A 13,272-nucleotide genomic window follows, 5' to 3' on the forward strand; every position below is an offset into this window, starting at 1 on the left:
AAGTTCAAGCTCTCCTTCCATTATCATATATGACATAATAGGTAAGTATTAGATTTTATTTTTTTAACAATTGCTAATAAGGTGAAAGCCAAACTTATTTGATTATCATGAAATATTACCATTGATAATACAAGCAACTATCATTCAAGTAGCTTAACTTACATAATGAATACAACACAACAGAGAATTCTACTTTAAGAATCACAGAATCACAGAATCACAGAATCACAGAATCACAGAATCACAGAATGGTTAAGTTTGGAAGGGCCCTCCAGAGGTCCTCTAGTCCAACCTGCCTGCTTGAGCAGGGACATCTAGAGCACAGAGCACAGGGTGGCATCCAGGTGGGTTTTGAAGACCTCTAGAGAAGGAGACTCCACAACCTCCCTGGGCWKCCTGTTCCAGGGCTCTGTCACCCTCACAGGAAAGAAGTTCTTCCTCACATGCAGATGGAACTTCCTGTGTTTCAACTTACACCCATTGCCCCCTGTCCTATCACTGGCCACCACTGAGAAGAGCTTGGTCCCTTCCTCCCTACATTCCCCCTTCATGTACGTATACATATTAATCAGATCCCCTCTCAGCCTTCTCTTCTCCAGAGAAAACAGGCCCAACTCAGTCTCTCCTCTTACGAAAGGAGGAGAGACTTAATTCCCTTAATCATTTTGGTTGCCCTCTGCTGGACCCTCTCTACAAGCTCCACATCTCTGTTATGCTGGGGAGCCCAGAACTGCACACAGTACTCCAGGTGCGGCCTCACCAGAGCTGAGGAGAGGGGCAGAATCMCCTCCCTTGACCTGCTGGCAACACTCCTCCTGATGCAGGCCAGGATCCCATTGGCCTTCTTGGCCACGAGGGCACACTGCTGCCTCATGGTTAACTTGGTGTCCACCAGGACTCCCAGAACCCCCTTGCGGAGCTGCTTTCCCCTCATTAGATCAACACCTAATCTGCCCTGGTGCCTGGGGTTATTCCTCCCCCGGTGCAGGACCCTACACTTGTCCTTGTTGAACCTCATGAGGTTCCTCTCTGCCCAACTTTCCAGCCTGTCCAGGTCCCTCAGAATGGCAGCACARCCCTCTGGAGTGTTGGCCACTCCACCCAGTCTGGTATGATCTGCAAACTTGCTCMGGCTGCACTCAGTGCCCTTGTCCAAGTCATTGATGAACAAGTTGAACAGCACTGAGCCCAGTACTGACCACTGGCCACAGATCTCCGACTAGACTCGGCACAATTTATAACCACCTGATAACCACCTTCTGAGAATTTAATAATATTTTTGAAATTGAATATGCTACATCATAAGGGATTGAGTTAAATATCGCTAGTTCAGTGATCATGCATATACATTTAATAGGCACTATATGATATATTATACACGTTCTCCTGTGTTTTTATCTTTGTAAAATGAAATCAGGATAACTGAATAGGAATGAAACTGCATTAAATAGAAGCTGTCCAAGGCATCGTGATTTCTGCAAAAGTGACTCAGTGGTCTAAAGTTGCCAAATAATGCTTCATGACCGTCAAGACTGAATTTTCTTCTTGTTAATATGACAGTATTAACAGTCTGGGAAAGGTGTATCTGCATAATACAACTCTGTTGCATAATGTATTTAGGTAAAGATGATGTAAATAAGTACAAAAATGCAGAGAAGAGAAAAATTATATTTTTGCGATATTAAGCTATCAAGCATTTAGAAGTATAAAATGGATCATTTAGAGAACAGAAATTCTTTGGCACTCACAAGGAAATGCTTATTTGACAGTAACTATGTTACAATGTTCAAATATTGGTGCGATGCTTTCTGATTGCTTCTTATTGAACCGTGGAGCCATTTGTACCAGAACATTTCTATTCCTGGAGAAGTTTTGCTTTGAATACTGACCAAAAGGTATCTTTCTCAATTAAACCAATGACTTGGAGCTTGTGGAGAGTGGAAAGACTTATTTGTCTTTGAAATTGGCCCGTAACATTTAAAGAGAGAAAGAGAGAAGAAAGGGGATAGGAAAGCTGAAGATAAAACWTTTGAGCTTCAAGATAATGCCAAAACATACTAGTAACTTCTTTAAAGCTACATTTCCTTTAGATAGATAAGCTTGGAGTTTGGCTAGTTCCTAGAAATAAAAAATAAAGGTACTTTCAAATAGTAATAACTTCTCAGAAATTAATGGATTCAGTATTAAACAAGCTTTGTCCATTTTTAATTTCTTCTATTTCATCTTGATTTTAGAATCTGGAACAAATTGTCAAGCTGCAATCTTGTACCTTTTTTAGAAAAGCAACCATAAAGTTTGTATTGATTAGTTGATCTCAGTGTTGTATACATTTTTTTGACATACATASATAAAAATCTAGCTAGAGTTGTACATATGATGTATGCATATAAAATTAAGTATTCAAAACTTCACACTGTTCCTTTCTCTGGTTCTTTTTATCAATTGTCACTGTAGTAAACAAAAATTATGATTAAGAGATTMCATGAGTAAGGTTGGGGTGCATTGTCTTCAAGCTTGTATGTTTATATGCCATATATCATCTCTTTTTGTATAGAACTCTTATTTCCTCAACACCAGTGTCTCATGTAGCCATTTGCTGCTGCTTTCAGAGTTTCACTTTACTGTATATCCAATACCAAGAACTCTAAAAGATGACATATTAATAAGAATCATATATTGTATGTGACCTGTGTGGTAGCTATAGAAAATTTTAAATCACCTAACAGTGCTAGAGCTAACTCCTACCATGGGAGCCCTCTATCACCTGAAAAATATTGACATTGAGATKTTTCAGCACTTTGGTTAAATGTAACTAGTTTGTAGCTTTCGTGAAATCACATTTTATATCCTACAACAGAGCACATTTCAGAAATATGTAGCATAATTCAGGAGGACATGCCTCTGAAGTAGCTAGAAAAAAAAAGCAGAAGGGAAAAGATGGAGAGTCATGAAAAGAGAAGTCTCATGTAAGAGAATGGATATGAATTCCCTGCAGAAAGGCAGTACATGTTAAAATCAGGTGCAAAAATCAATGACTTGTTGACTAAAGACAGACCTCATAGATGATTATAGTGAGTGTGATCATTATGTAGATTCCTAAATCAACTATATGTACTTGAAAATGTTTATTCTGTATTTCAAAAGTGACTTAGGATATACATTTGACTTGGAAATGGTGGGAAATGTTTGCARTAGGCACTTGGTATAGTCCAGCTGACAGTATGTTTATCCAACCACAGGGATTTGAAACATCTATGTATAGATACTCATTCTGTTTTGTAGATAATTTGAGGAGTTTCTAAATGTATCTATCAGACAGAAAATTCTATTCCAAATTTAAGTTTTGATTTCCTTCGYTTCTGTTTAATATATCTATATTCTGCTGCAAAGTCAATAAGAAGTGACATGAAAAAAATATTGCAGCTGTCATAGAAACATAATGGAAAATCATTATATATGGTTATTCACGCAGTCAAATGGAGATCTTATGAATAAATGGACAGTTATGATAAAGGGCTAACTAGATTCTTGCATTTGAAAGACTGTTGTTATTAGTATTCACTAATACTTTCATAAACCTGATAAAAGTCTCATTTTGAAAGAGAGGTGCATAGAGTCTCTTCCTCCTTCTATTAGAAAAAAAAGAAAAGAAAAAGGATCAGAAAAAGAATGCATGTATAAATCTGAGTAAAAAAGTAAGAAAAGCATCACCAGCCTTTAGAGATGTGTCTTTGGTACTATAGATGCTGTAGAGGGGGCTGCACTATGAGACCATGAACTGTTAAAGAGTTCTGAGGTAAACATGACACAGAGATGTTTACTAGTCACATATCCTTACAGCAACTAAGATAAGGTAGGAGTGGGTTTTAGCACCCTTGTGACTCTTTSCTGTCTGTTTACTTCAACTGCTGCATGTCTCCAAAGAGGTGAGCTATAAATCCAGGCTACTTCTCAAGGTTGGAGCTGTGCACAGGAGAATGTGCTTACGCTATTGACTTCAGAGTGCCAAGAACCAGCACTGCTCCAGTGAGCTTATTGATTTATTTTGTAAAGAAGAAATGGACAGAGGATCTGCGCTCAGGACAAATGCCAGATTTTTTTTTTTCAAGAGGAAATTTTCCAGTCTGTAGGTGTCAAAGGATACTTCGTAATGCATTAGCTGAGTGACATGAGATTTAACCTCGATGAACTCCTGAATGGCCATCTGGGACACTGTTGTCACAATTGTACTGTCATTGTATTCCTTCACCTGTGTCCTTTAGCTGTGGTCAGAAAGTCTGCATTTATTTTTCCCTTTGTTTTGTATAGTTGTCTCACCTATTCTCCTTAGGAATTCCTGAGTGTGCACAGAGATATTGCTTACTGCCAGATTATTAGTCAGGAGAGGGAGTGGAATAAGGCAATGACAATGATGTAAATAAGTAAATAATAAGTAATAATTTTAAATTTAAAATTGACCTTCAAGATTTAAAATCAATTAATATACTTTAAAATTTTCTGTACAGAATGTCCTTCATAGAACAGCTGAAGTACAGTTTTCAGCCTAGTTTGCAACACGTGGTCCTTAAGTAACACTGCAGATAGTTTAGGCTTTCCATCATCACCACAAATAAGGTATCTGAGTACATCTAAAARTTTTCTGTACCTTTCACTGCTCAAAGTAGGTATGATTTTAGAAGCTCCTCTGCACTATTTGTAATGAAATTCTGCATAAGCCGTGGAGATATCATAGTTCATGAAAGGCAAAAATTTGCCTAAAAAAAAATCCAGAAAGACATTTTAAGTGGCATRAGAGATGAGAAAGGAAGTAGAAGTTATCAGAAAGGATTGAAATGAATGCATTGAAATGTATKAAAAAATAATGGGAAATATGTTACTAGAAAGTGAAAAACTGATTAAAGAGAGGTAATATAATCATCATTTTTGTGTCTCAGAACCTAATTCCCTTACTGAAATTATTTTTGTATATCTTGATCAGCTGTGGAACAGAATTACTTGTTTTTTACCAAACTTTACATTGCTCCTTTTACCATTGCATCATCCTCCCAGGTTTAAGCTACCTGAGAATGTAAACCAGAAAAAAATATAGATTTTTGGGTAATGGGATAACTTTGTGTGACTTCAATGAGGATTCCAGTGAAGAAAAGCAAAATGTGTCTATTTGCCATTGTTTATACATAGTCAAGGTAACTAAGCTAGAGTAAAAAGGTGCTGGAGTCAGTTTCTGCATCTTTGTCCTTAGAAAAATTCAGTGCAATTGAAATTTTAATTTAACAGGCATAAATTAAATATAGTTCTTCTGTAAGAAGAAAATATGCTGAAATTTTGAATTCTGGGGAAATGAAGAAGACAAGGAACGCTATTGACACTTGGTTTTCAAGAATGTGTCAGGTACACTCCAGAGTCCTCACTTCAGRGAACTGTGAATTGAACTACAGAATCAGTAGGTGCTGGCTTAGTGCTGTGAGTTAATATTCATGAAATGAAAATACATATTTTTTGTGTTATTATTAAGAAGCACGAATCACTCAAATGCTAGAAGGCTGAGCACAGGACACTTGCGTAATTAAAACCTCATTGTAAATGTAAGATCTAATAGTATTAATGTTGCTAGGTAACTCACTGAGAATTAAATGAAATTGAGAAATGTCTCTAAAATGTAACTCTTGAATATCTGCACTGACATACCAGCTATGGGATGAATTTATACTGTTAAGATCTGCACAAACCCAAATATTCCTAAGGTCCTAGCTAAAAAATTTACAAACTGCAGGTGTGGTTCTTTACTCTACCTGAGCAGGGGTTGGACTAGTTGATCTCCAGAGGTTCCTTCCAACCTCAGCCATTTGGTGATTCTACGATACTTCTACGAGTCTTGCTGACAGTGGACTCTGGAAGAAGTGTGTTGTGTTCTGTATCCTTTCTTGAGAAATTATTTGACGATTTTTGCAGAAATTATACTAGCATGCTTTGTCTCTCTAGTCATTCTTCTATGTCTTTCACTTAAGTCTCAGTTTTCTCCATGTAGAAAGAGTTTATACACAGGATCCTACCATGCCTTCCTTAATGAAACACAGTCTATATAGTCCATGTGTTTATAGGGAAGACTTGTCCTGCCTGCAAAGTACTGTTGAGAGATGACCCAAAAGGCCCAACATTTATTTTCCAAACTTCCATGGTTGCTGTCATCAAGCTGCTTGGGAGGAAATTTTTTTTAAAGAAGATATCAAAAAAGAAAGAAGAAGGAATCTGTATTTAAATCAAATAATCCATATATAAGCAAAAATTAAGAAAAAAAATAGAATTATTTTTAAGGCAATGTGTAATTTTTATAAAATCAAATATGTAAGTTTACCCACTACTTAGGGAGTCATTCTTTAAATATGTAAATCATTCAAATATGATATGTCCCACAGAATGAGTGGTGGGGCGGGGGGGGTGACAAAATGCACTTCACTCATATGAAATAATAAAAATAGGGTTTATTCATATGGACAATGATTTCACGAGATTCTATGGCAARGTCGCTAATTATTCACTGCATGGAGGTTTAAGATAATACACAATTATCTTGGGATACCCTCCCGTTGGGTCACGAGGTTCAGATTGGACCCCCTTGCTTTCCAGGCTCCTTCTGAGAAGAGTCTGGGTGCGGCTGATTCCAATCCTAGTCCCAGACCTGGTCAACAGTTTATGACTAAGGGATTCTGTGCACAGTTACAAAGTAAAGTTTACAAGTTCAGAAGGAAAGCGCGCTATAGTCACTTACCATGAATCTGTTGTGGAAAGGCATCTCTCAACCTCAAGGAGTAACCTTGAGAGGCGTCCCTGTTCAAGGGGAGATCCTGATGTGCAGCCCACTGCTATGCCAGGAGAGCTCAAGGGGCTCTTGGGCTGTCCCCATATTTATGGGATAAGATGATTGACTTGTGGTCATTCTTTCATTTCAGAGGACTTTTGTCTGGTGTATGCACCATCAGCCTTATCTCCCCATCAGATGCAGCCATCAGGACTTATTGCTGGTTAATGTCTGAGTCCAGAAAGAAGTCAGGGAGCCAACTACCAGTGTCAGGTAATATCACTGGTGCTTAATACCTGAATAGGGCTACATGTGAAAAGTCAGATTGAGCTGGGAAAGGAGCATATCCATCACAGTCCCAAATTAAATTGGATAGGTTTATTAGTAGAAGTTTAAATAAAAGCAGATACGTTTTCTCTTTTTTTCTAAGAAGGAAAGATTCTGAGCACATCTCARTTCAATCAGAATTTCTTGATTTATTGTGGACACTTAGAAAAAATGTTCACTTTTCAAATAACTTGGTGAGACATATGGGAAATATTTAAAAGTGAGAAGAGAATCAAGACCAGTTGGTGCTTTCAGTCGTCAGAAGAGAGCTAGGCATGTTGAAATAACAATTAAGATGTGAACTCTGTGTATCAAATCCTTGGCTTTATTCTTCCGTTTGCCTCATTCATTCCATTGTATCGACCTATATGTTAATGAAACCTTAACAGAGGAACTGCATGGCTGCAAGAACCTGCTGTGGTTTCCTTGACRCCAGCTTTTACTGTCATATTTCTGTGTAGCTGGCTTGCACTTAATGCGATAGTCTGATTTAATGGGAATTGTTCCTAAGGAGCTAGATGCCACAGAGGTCTCGCTGAGTACTTGTCAAGGGCTGCCTAGCAAAGGCAAGGAAGACAAAACGGAGCAGCCCAGCAGCTCTCTGGGCTCAGATCAGATGAGGTTTAGTGAAGCGGGAGGAAGAAAAGCCCTGGCAAGCCTGCCAGTCTCGCTAAATTTCAGCATCACGTGTTGGATAGTCTGTCTGCTTCAGAAAAACAACTCAAATCRTTGAAAGAATTGTGAGCTCTTGAGTTTTCTACTGACTTTGCAAAGATGTTTATTTCCCAGGCAATGGATAAGAAAAATAATTTTTTCCTTTTCCATTTTCCTTGCTGTGGAAGACTGCATCTTAAAATGCCTAGAAAGTTCAATTCCCAGCTTCCTGAGTCCAGTTTCCATGCAGGTCTTGTAATCAGGTTATCACCAGCATGCTGTGTGGGTTGCTTTTGTTGCTGATTACATCGCACGGTTAAGCTCCGAGGACTCCTTCAGCATATTAAGCAACTGTAGTGATATTTAGAACCCTTTTTTTTGTTCCTGTTATGAACAACTACGGTATACATTGGCTGGAGGCAGTTCTGTCATTGATGCAAATCCTCTACCCGTATGCAAGAACAAGAAAACAAAACAGACAAGATCTTGTGAGGTTTCCAGGTCTGACTTTGAGGTTGCAGGACCTGCAATTGGGCTGCTACCTCTGCCTGAGGAAGTCAACACTCAGTTCTCCTCTTTGACACAGTGCATTCCTGAGCATATGTCCCTGAACACTCATGATGCTTATAACTCCTTCCATTTCTCCTAATTATCCTTCTAGTGCAATACCATGACGTACACTCACATCTGTATTTCTGAGCTTAATTGTGGTAGCTTCATTTTTTTTTAAGGAAAATAAAGAATCTTCTTTTATTAAGACCTAGGTCTTTAAAGACTGTCCTATTATTTTTCATTTTGAGAAAGCAAAGACATAAAAAAATCCATTGAGGCTGAATAGTCTGATCTCCTTAGGAATATACCCACATGATTTTTGACCTAAAGAGATTGAGAAGTAGTTTAACAGGGTGCTTTCGCTTGACATCCAATATAGTGAACTAGGGTAATAAGAATTTTGTATGCAAGTAGCTATACTGAAATGATTCTTTTAGAGTATGTGTGTAATAACAGTATGTTAGATTTATGTGTTGTTTTGAAGAAATATTTAGAATTGTAAAAATAAGGTGCTTAATGAGTGAATCACATGCATCATTGTACTCCTATATCCCTAAACACACTTTTCTGTAATTCTCTGTCATAATTACCTGCCTTCTAAAATACTGCATCTCTGTGCTTGTTTGGTTTCTTTAGAGTGAAACTTCTAAGATTTGGAAAGCTTGAAAAAATATTTTTTTCATAATTGTCAAACAATAAGCCTTTTATATATAAAAATAAAAAACAAGTGCTTTAGACACAATTTTTCTACAAGAGAAAGTGAGGCAAGGAAGAGAATAATGGAACAGTATTTTCTTACCTTGTTGTGGTGAATAAGCATATAGCTTTTACTATAGTCAGTGATTTACTCAGAAATCACTCCAATACTWCCAGTGTAGCACAGCATTAGCTGGATCAGCCCTTCTCTTTGCTCCCTTCTAACTGCATTAACCTGCCGTCCTTGAATTTCTCCTTCAAGATGTGAATAAAGAGCTCTTCAGGTTGGGTGGAAGTAGAAAATGTGGTTATTGATTTAGGCATGAATAAATGAATGTGTACCTGAATGTATGAACAGATAAATGGATAGATGTTATTAGTATTGAATACTGTAGGCAACCTTCTTCATTTTAGCAAAAGATGCACAAGAAGGCCAAGTCAGACACAAATATATATGACTTTTGAGGCTGTATAACCTTCTGAGACTATCTGTATTGATGCAAAGGCGTATGCATTTTAGAGAGAGATACCTTTCAGAGCACACAGTGTGCAGGAGTTGCCCTTTCTGCAGAAACCAGATGCTGGGAAGAGATACGTGCATGAGGAGGTTTCACCCTGAAGAAATCAGAATGCCTCTGCAGAGTGTATCCCGGGAAAGCTGTAGCCTGCGGGACAGACTCAGGGGCCCTTTCTATACCTATACTTTCTATATCTATACTTTCTAAGAATGTAAAAGCAATATTTTTGAAGGAGTGTATTTCAGCTGCATTAATAAAATATATGATTTATTGGTATGCTTTTACATAACAAAGATATTTATCTACGTCTTACCACCTTCATTTCACCAGAACGCATGTTTTCTAGAGGACTCTCTACACAGTTCTCTAACCACAATTATCCTCCTAGTTATATTATCATTATGCAGGATACTGTAAAACAGCATATGGCTATATTATTAATACAAGAAAAATAAAAATGTCTTTGCATCAGGAGAGCATATTCCAATAGTTACATGGAAATACATTTTTTTTTTTTTTTCTGGCAAGATACAATGCTAACACCAGCTTGTTAAAATCTAAACGGAAGGTTTATTTTCTTAATTAATTTGGTAAAAACATCCTCCTGATAGCAATATTAAAGCAGTACAAAAGTTATTTGTAGATCACGCTCAAGGGAAAAGAAATAAATCTTTGTTTGTAGAGGCAAAAGTTTCAAGTATTAACCAAGTGCCCAGTAGCTGAAAGTTAGGAATTACATGTAGAGGAAGAAATGCCATTGAACAGTCTAGTACAAATATATTTTCAAAGGCAGCTGACAGCTAAAATAGAATTTATAGCTATTTTATCCACTGGACATTTTGTTTGTTTTAGATGGTAAGTTTTGAAAGAGAAAAGGAGGAAATTTCCTCAGCATGGTTGAGTGAAAGAAAGCCACTAAACAGCAGTGAGTGATTTGTGTAATTTGTGGCAAAGAAGCTTTCTGTTGAGCTCTCTCCGCTTAATGGTAACATTAACACAACATGTTACCGAGCCAGGGAGATCAATCAAACCATACAGATTAAAACACATTCTAGTTCCTCATCAGAAATGTCCAATTTTTCAGGGTTATGATAGGTACGCTCGAGTGTTAGGCAACTGTTACCTAGGGAATGATGGTATAATTTGATCTGTGCTTTCCTTCCTTTCATGGGTTACAGAAGGAAATCTGGTGGCCAACATGGCTGCAGAAGACAAACTGAGTAGATTTGATGCCTGGGAGGAGTAAGGGAGTTGCATTAAATTGTTGCTCTGGTAGTTATTATTGGGGATGTAAGTTAAGCATCACTTCCYTGATTAAATTCCCAATGAGTGGAGGAAAGAATTAAAGGATCATAATGAAATCTGAAGTTCTTGTAATTCCTTTGAAATTTACAGAATTGCACACCATAGTTCAACAACTCCTTCTGTAAGTAAGTATCTTAAAGAAACTTACTTTGTGTGTAATAGCACTATAAAACTTTCTCTTAGTTTCTCACTGATTTGAAAGAGGTGACAGCTCATCTTGATATGTAATATTACAGAATCATACAGTATTTATGAATAAACATTTAAAATAAGTCTTTTTTTAAGACTGTGATATTTTAAAAATCAGTCATTTATTAAGTCAATCAAAAAAAATTTGCATTCTTCTAAATTAATTTGTAAGTCTTCATGTTTCCCTTACCCGAGAAAATGCTCATAGGTGAAGAACAGGCAGGGTAATGGTACAATGTATTGCTACTTCTAAACAGATAACTGTTTATTCCAACAGGCAAATACGAGTGCCTCAGTAACCATCTTTCTTTCTTTCATTATAACTCCTACTTGTCTAATTCATTTTTCTTTTCTCCCTAAGTCAACAGCATATGCATTAGTAATCTTTATTGACTAATTTCGATGCAGAACATCGAAGTAACTAAGAACAACTGTCAGCTCATTGCTCTGCATTGATTATATTTTGCAAGTCAAACCAACCTCTGATACTTTAAAGGCTTGTAATTTTTAATCTTTCTGTGTCTTTCCCTTTTCCCTGCTTCTGAGTGACATGCCTTCCTTTCTTCTTTATCAGATGCATAATGCAGATTTTATTCTGAGAAGATTTTAGATTATTTGTTATTAAAGATTTTAGATTAGCCTTGGTTATTAAAGATCTGATCACTTGCCACCTAATACTGCCTCTTATACTATCAGTTCTAAAGTGTCTCCTATTTGTGTTGTATTGGAAAAGTTTGATAGTTTGACACATTTTCTTATAATAAAAATGATTTTTTTTCTCTATCAGATGCTATGTAGTCATTATATTTCAAAGCAAAACCTGGCTCATTTGGATATCTGTAGTATCCTTGATACTACTGAAATGAGGTGATTTTGGTTGCCTTACTGGATTTCTGCATCATAACATGCATGGCCTTCACTCACAGTATCTTAAGTTAAAATGAAATATTTAAGGGTGACTGAAGAACATCTTCATTGTGATTTAACTTAAACTCTCAGTATGTATCATCCATAGCATCTTTATTTTCATTTAGGTTTTGTCTGGGAATCATTAYGTCTACAGAAAATTATCTGTTTCCCTGGCAATGTAGTGGATACAGTCACCACAGCATCTCGGCTCTCTTGTTCTCCCTCAGGTGAATTACATTTCTCTCTGAGGCAGTTATTGCTAAAGACCTTGAAATGAAGCTTTCATTATTTTCTGATTGCTTTCACTGTAACAAAACATACCTCAAATATTTTATTTGTTCTTTTTCTCTCTCTCTTTTTTTTTTTTTTAGTCTGTATACTACAAAATAGAGTGATGTCTTTTCCACTTCGGTACAATGAGCATTTGCATTTCCAAGGGTACAATGCGATGGGCTAAAGCTAAGAAGTCAGAATATTTTTTAGGTTCACTAAGTTCATGAGAGAATTGTTAGTTAAACAGAGACTGGAATTGCTGAGACCTGATAGAATGATCATAAATAAAAAATATTGGTTTGAAGTTAATATTGCTGGAAATTTTGGAGGTTGGCCTCTGTGAAGTCACCTTGCCTGCATGTTTTTACTATCCTCCGTTTTAAGAAAACTCAATTCCTCTCTATCAGGCAATGTATATTTGAGAAAGTCCGTATCAGTCTGTATATTTGAGAAATGTAACCCATATTGAATCTTGCTCTTGGCTGTGACACAGCTGAGGATGCCATAGCGCAGTGGCCTTTCCTCAGTGTTTACAAAGCATTGCTCTTTCTCCAATGTTAGCTTGCACACGCACACATTGAGTCTTTCCCCATATCTCTGACCTTATCCCATCTATCTCTCAAATTATAAAATATACATTTTGTTGCCAGGTCATTTGATGATACAGGAAAGTTTTATTCACTAGCGAAGAAAAATAAGTTACATCTGAGTCCTTACACTGAGCCTACATATTCTCCTCTGTGGGAAGAAAATAAAATAAAATAAAAGCTCATTCCTTTCAGATTATAAAGAATATTAAGAGGTCTTTCCTCTGTAAATCCTTTCACCTGCTTCACTGATTAATACCGCCTCAGATAGGGACTGAGTCGCTACAGCAGTCTCCTGGGCAACATTGCTTAAAATCCTACTTCTTCCAAGAAGGCCCCTGAGAACTGGTTTCCTGTCAGAGCCTGTTGATTTCTGATCCCAGCCCTTTTCTTGTCAGCTAATGGGTACAAATAGAGGAAATGGGCAGAGTGTGAGAGCAGTGTGAATCAAGGAAGTTTTGCT

At 37.1% G+C, this 13,272-nt stretch overlaps 1 protein-coding gene across 1 annotated transcript in view; it reads left to right on the plus strand.

The window, feature by feature from the left end:
- Positions 1–13,272, plus strand: part of FAM155A (family with sequence similarity 155 member A) — a 430,602-nt gene that overhangs the window by 100,174 nt on the left and 317,156 nt on the right.

This window comes from Nothoprocta perdicaria, unplaced genomic scaffold (assembly GCF_003342845.1).
Source record: "Nothoprocta perdicaria isolate Ctin4 unplaced genomic scaffold, notPer1 scaffold_148, whole genome shotgun sequence".
NCBI lineage: Eukaryota > Metazoa > Chordata > Aves > Tinamiformes > Tinamidae > Nothoprocta > Nothoprocta perdicaria.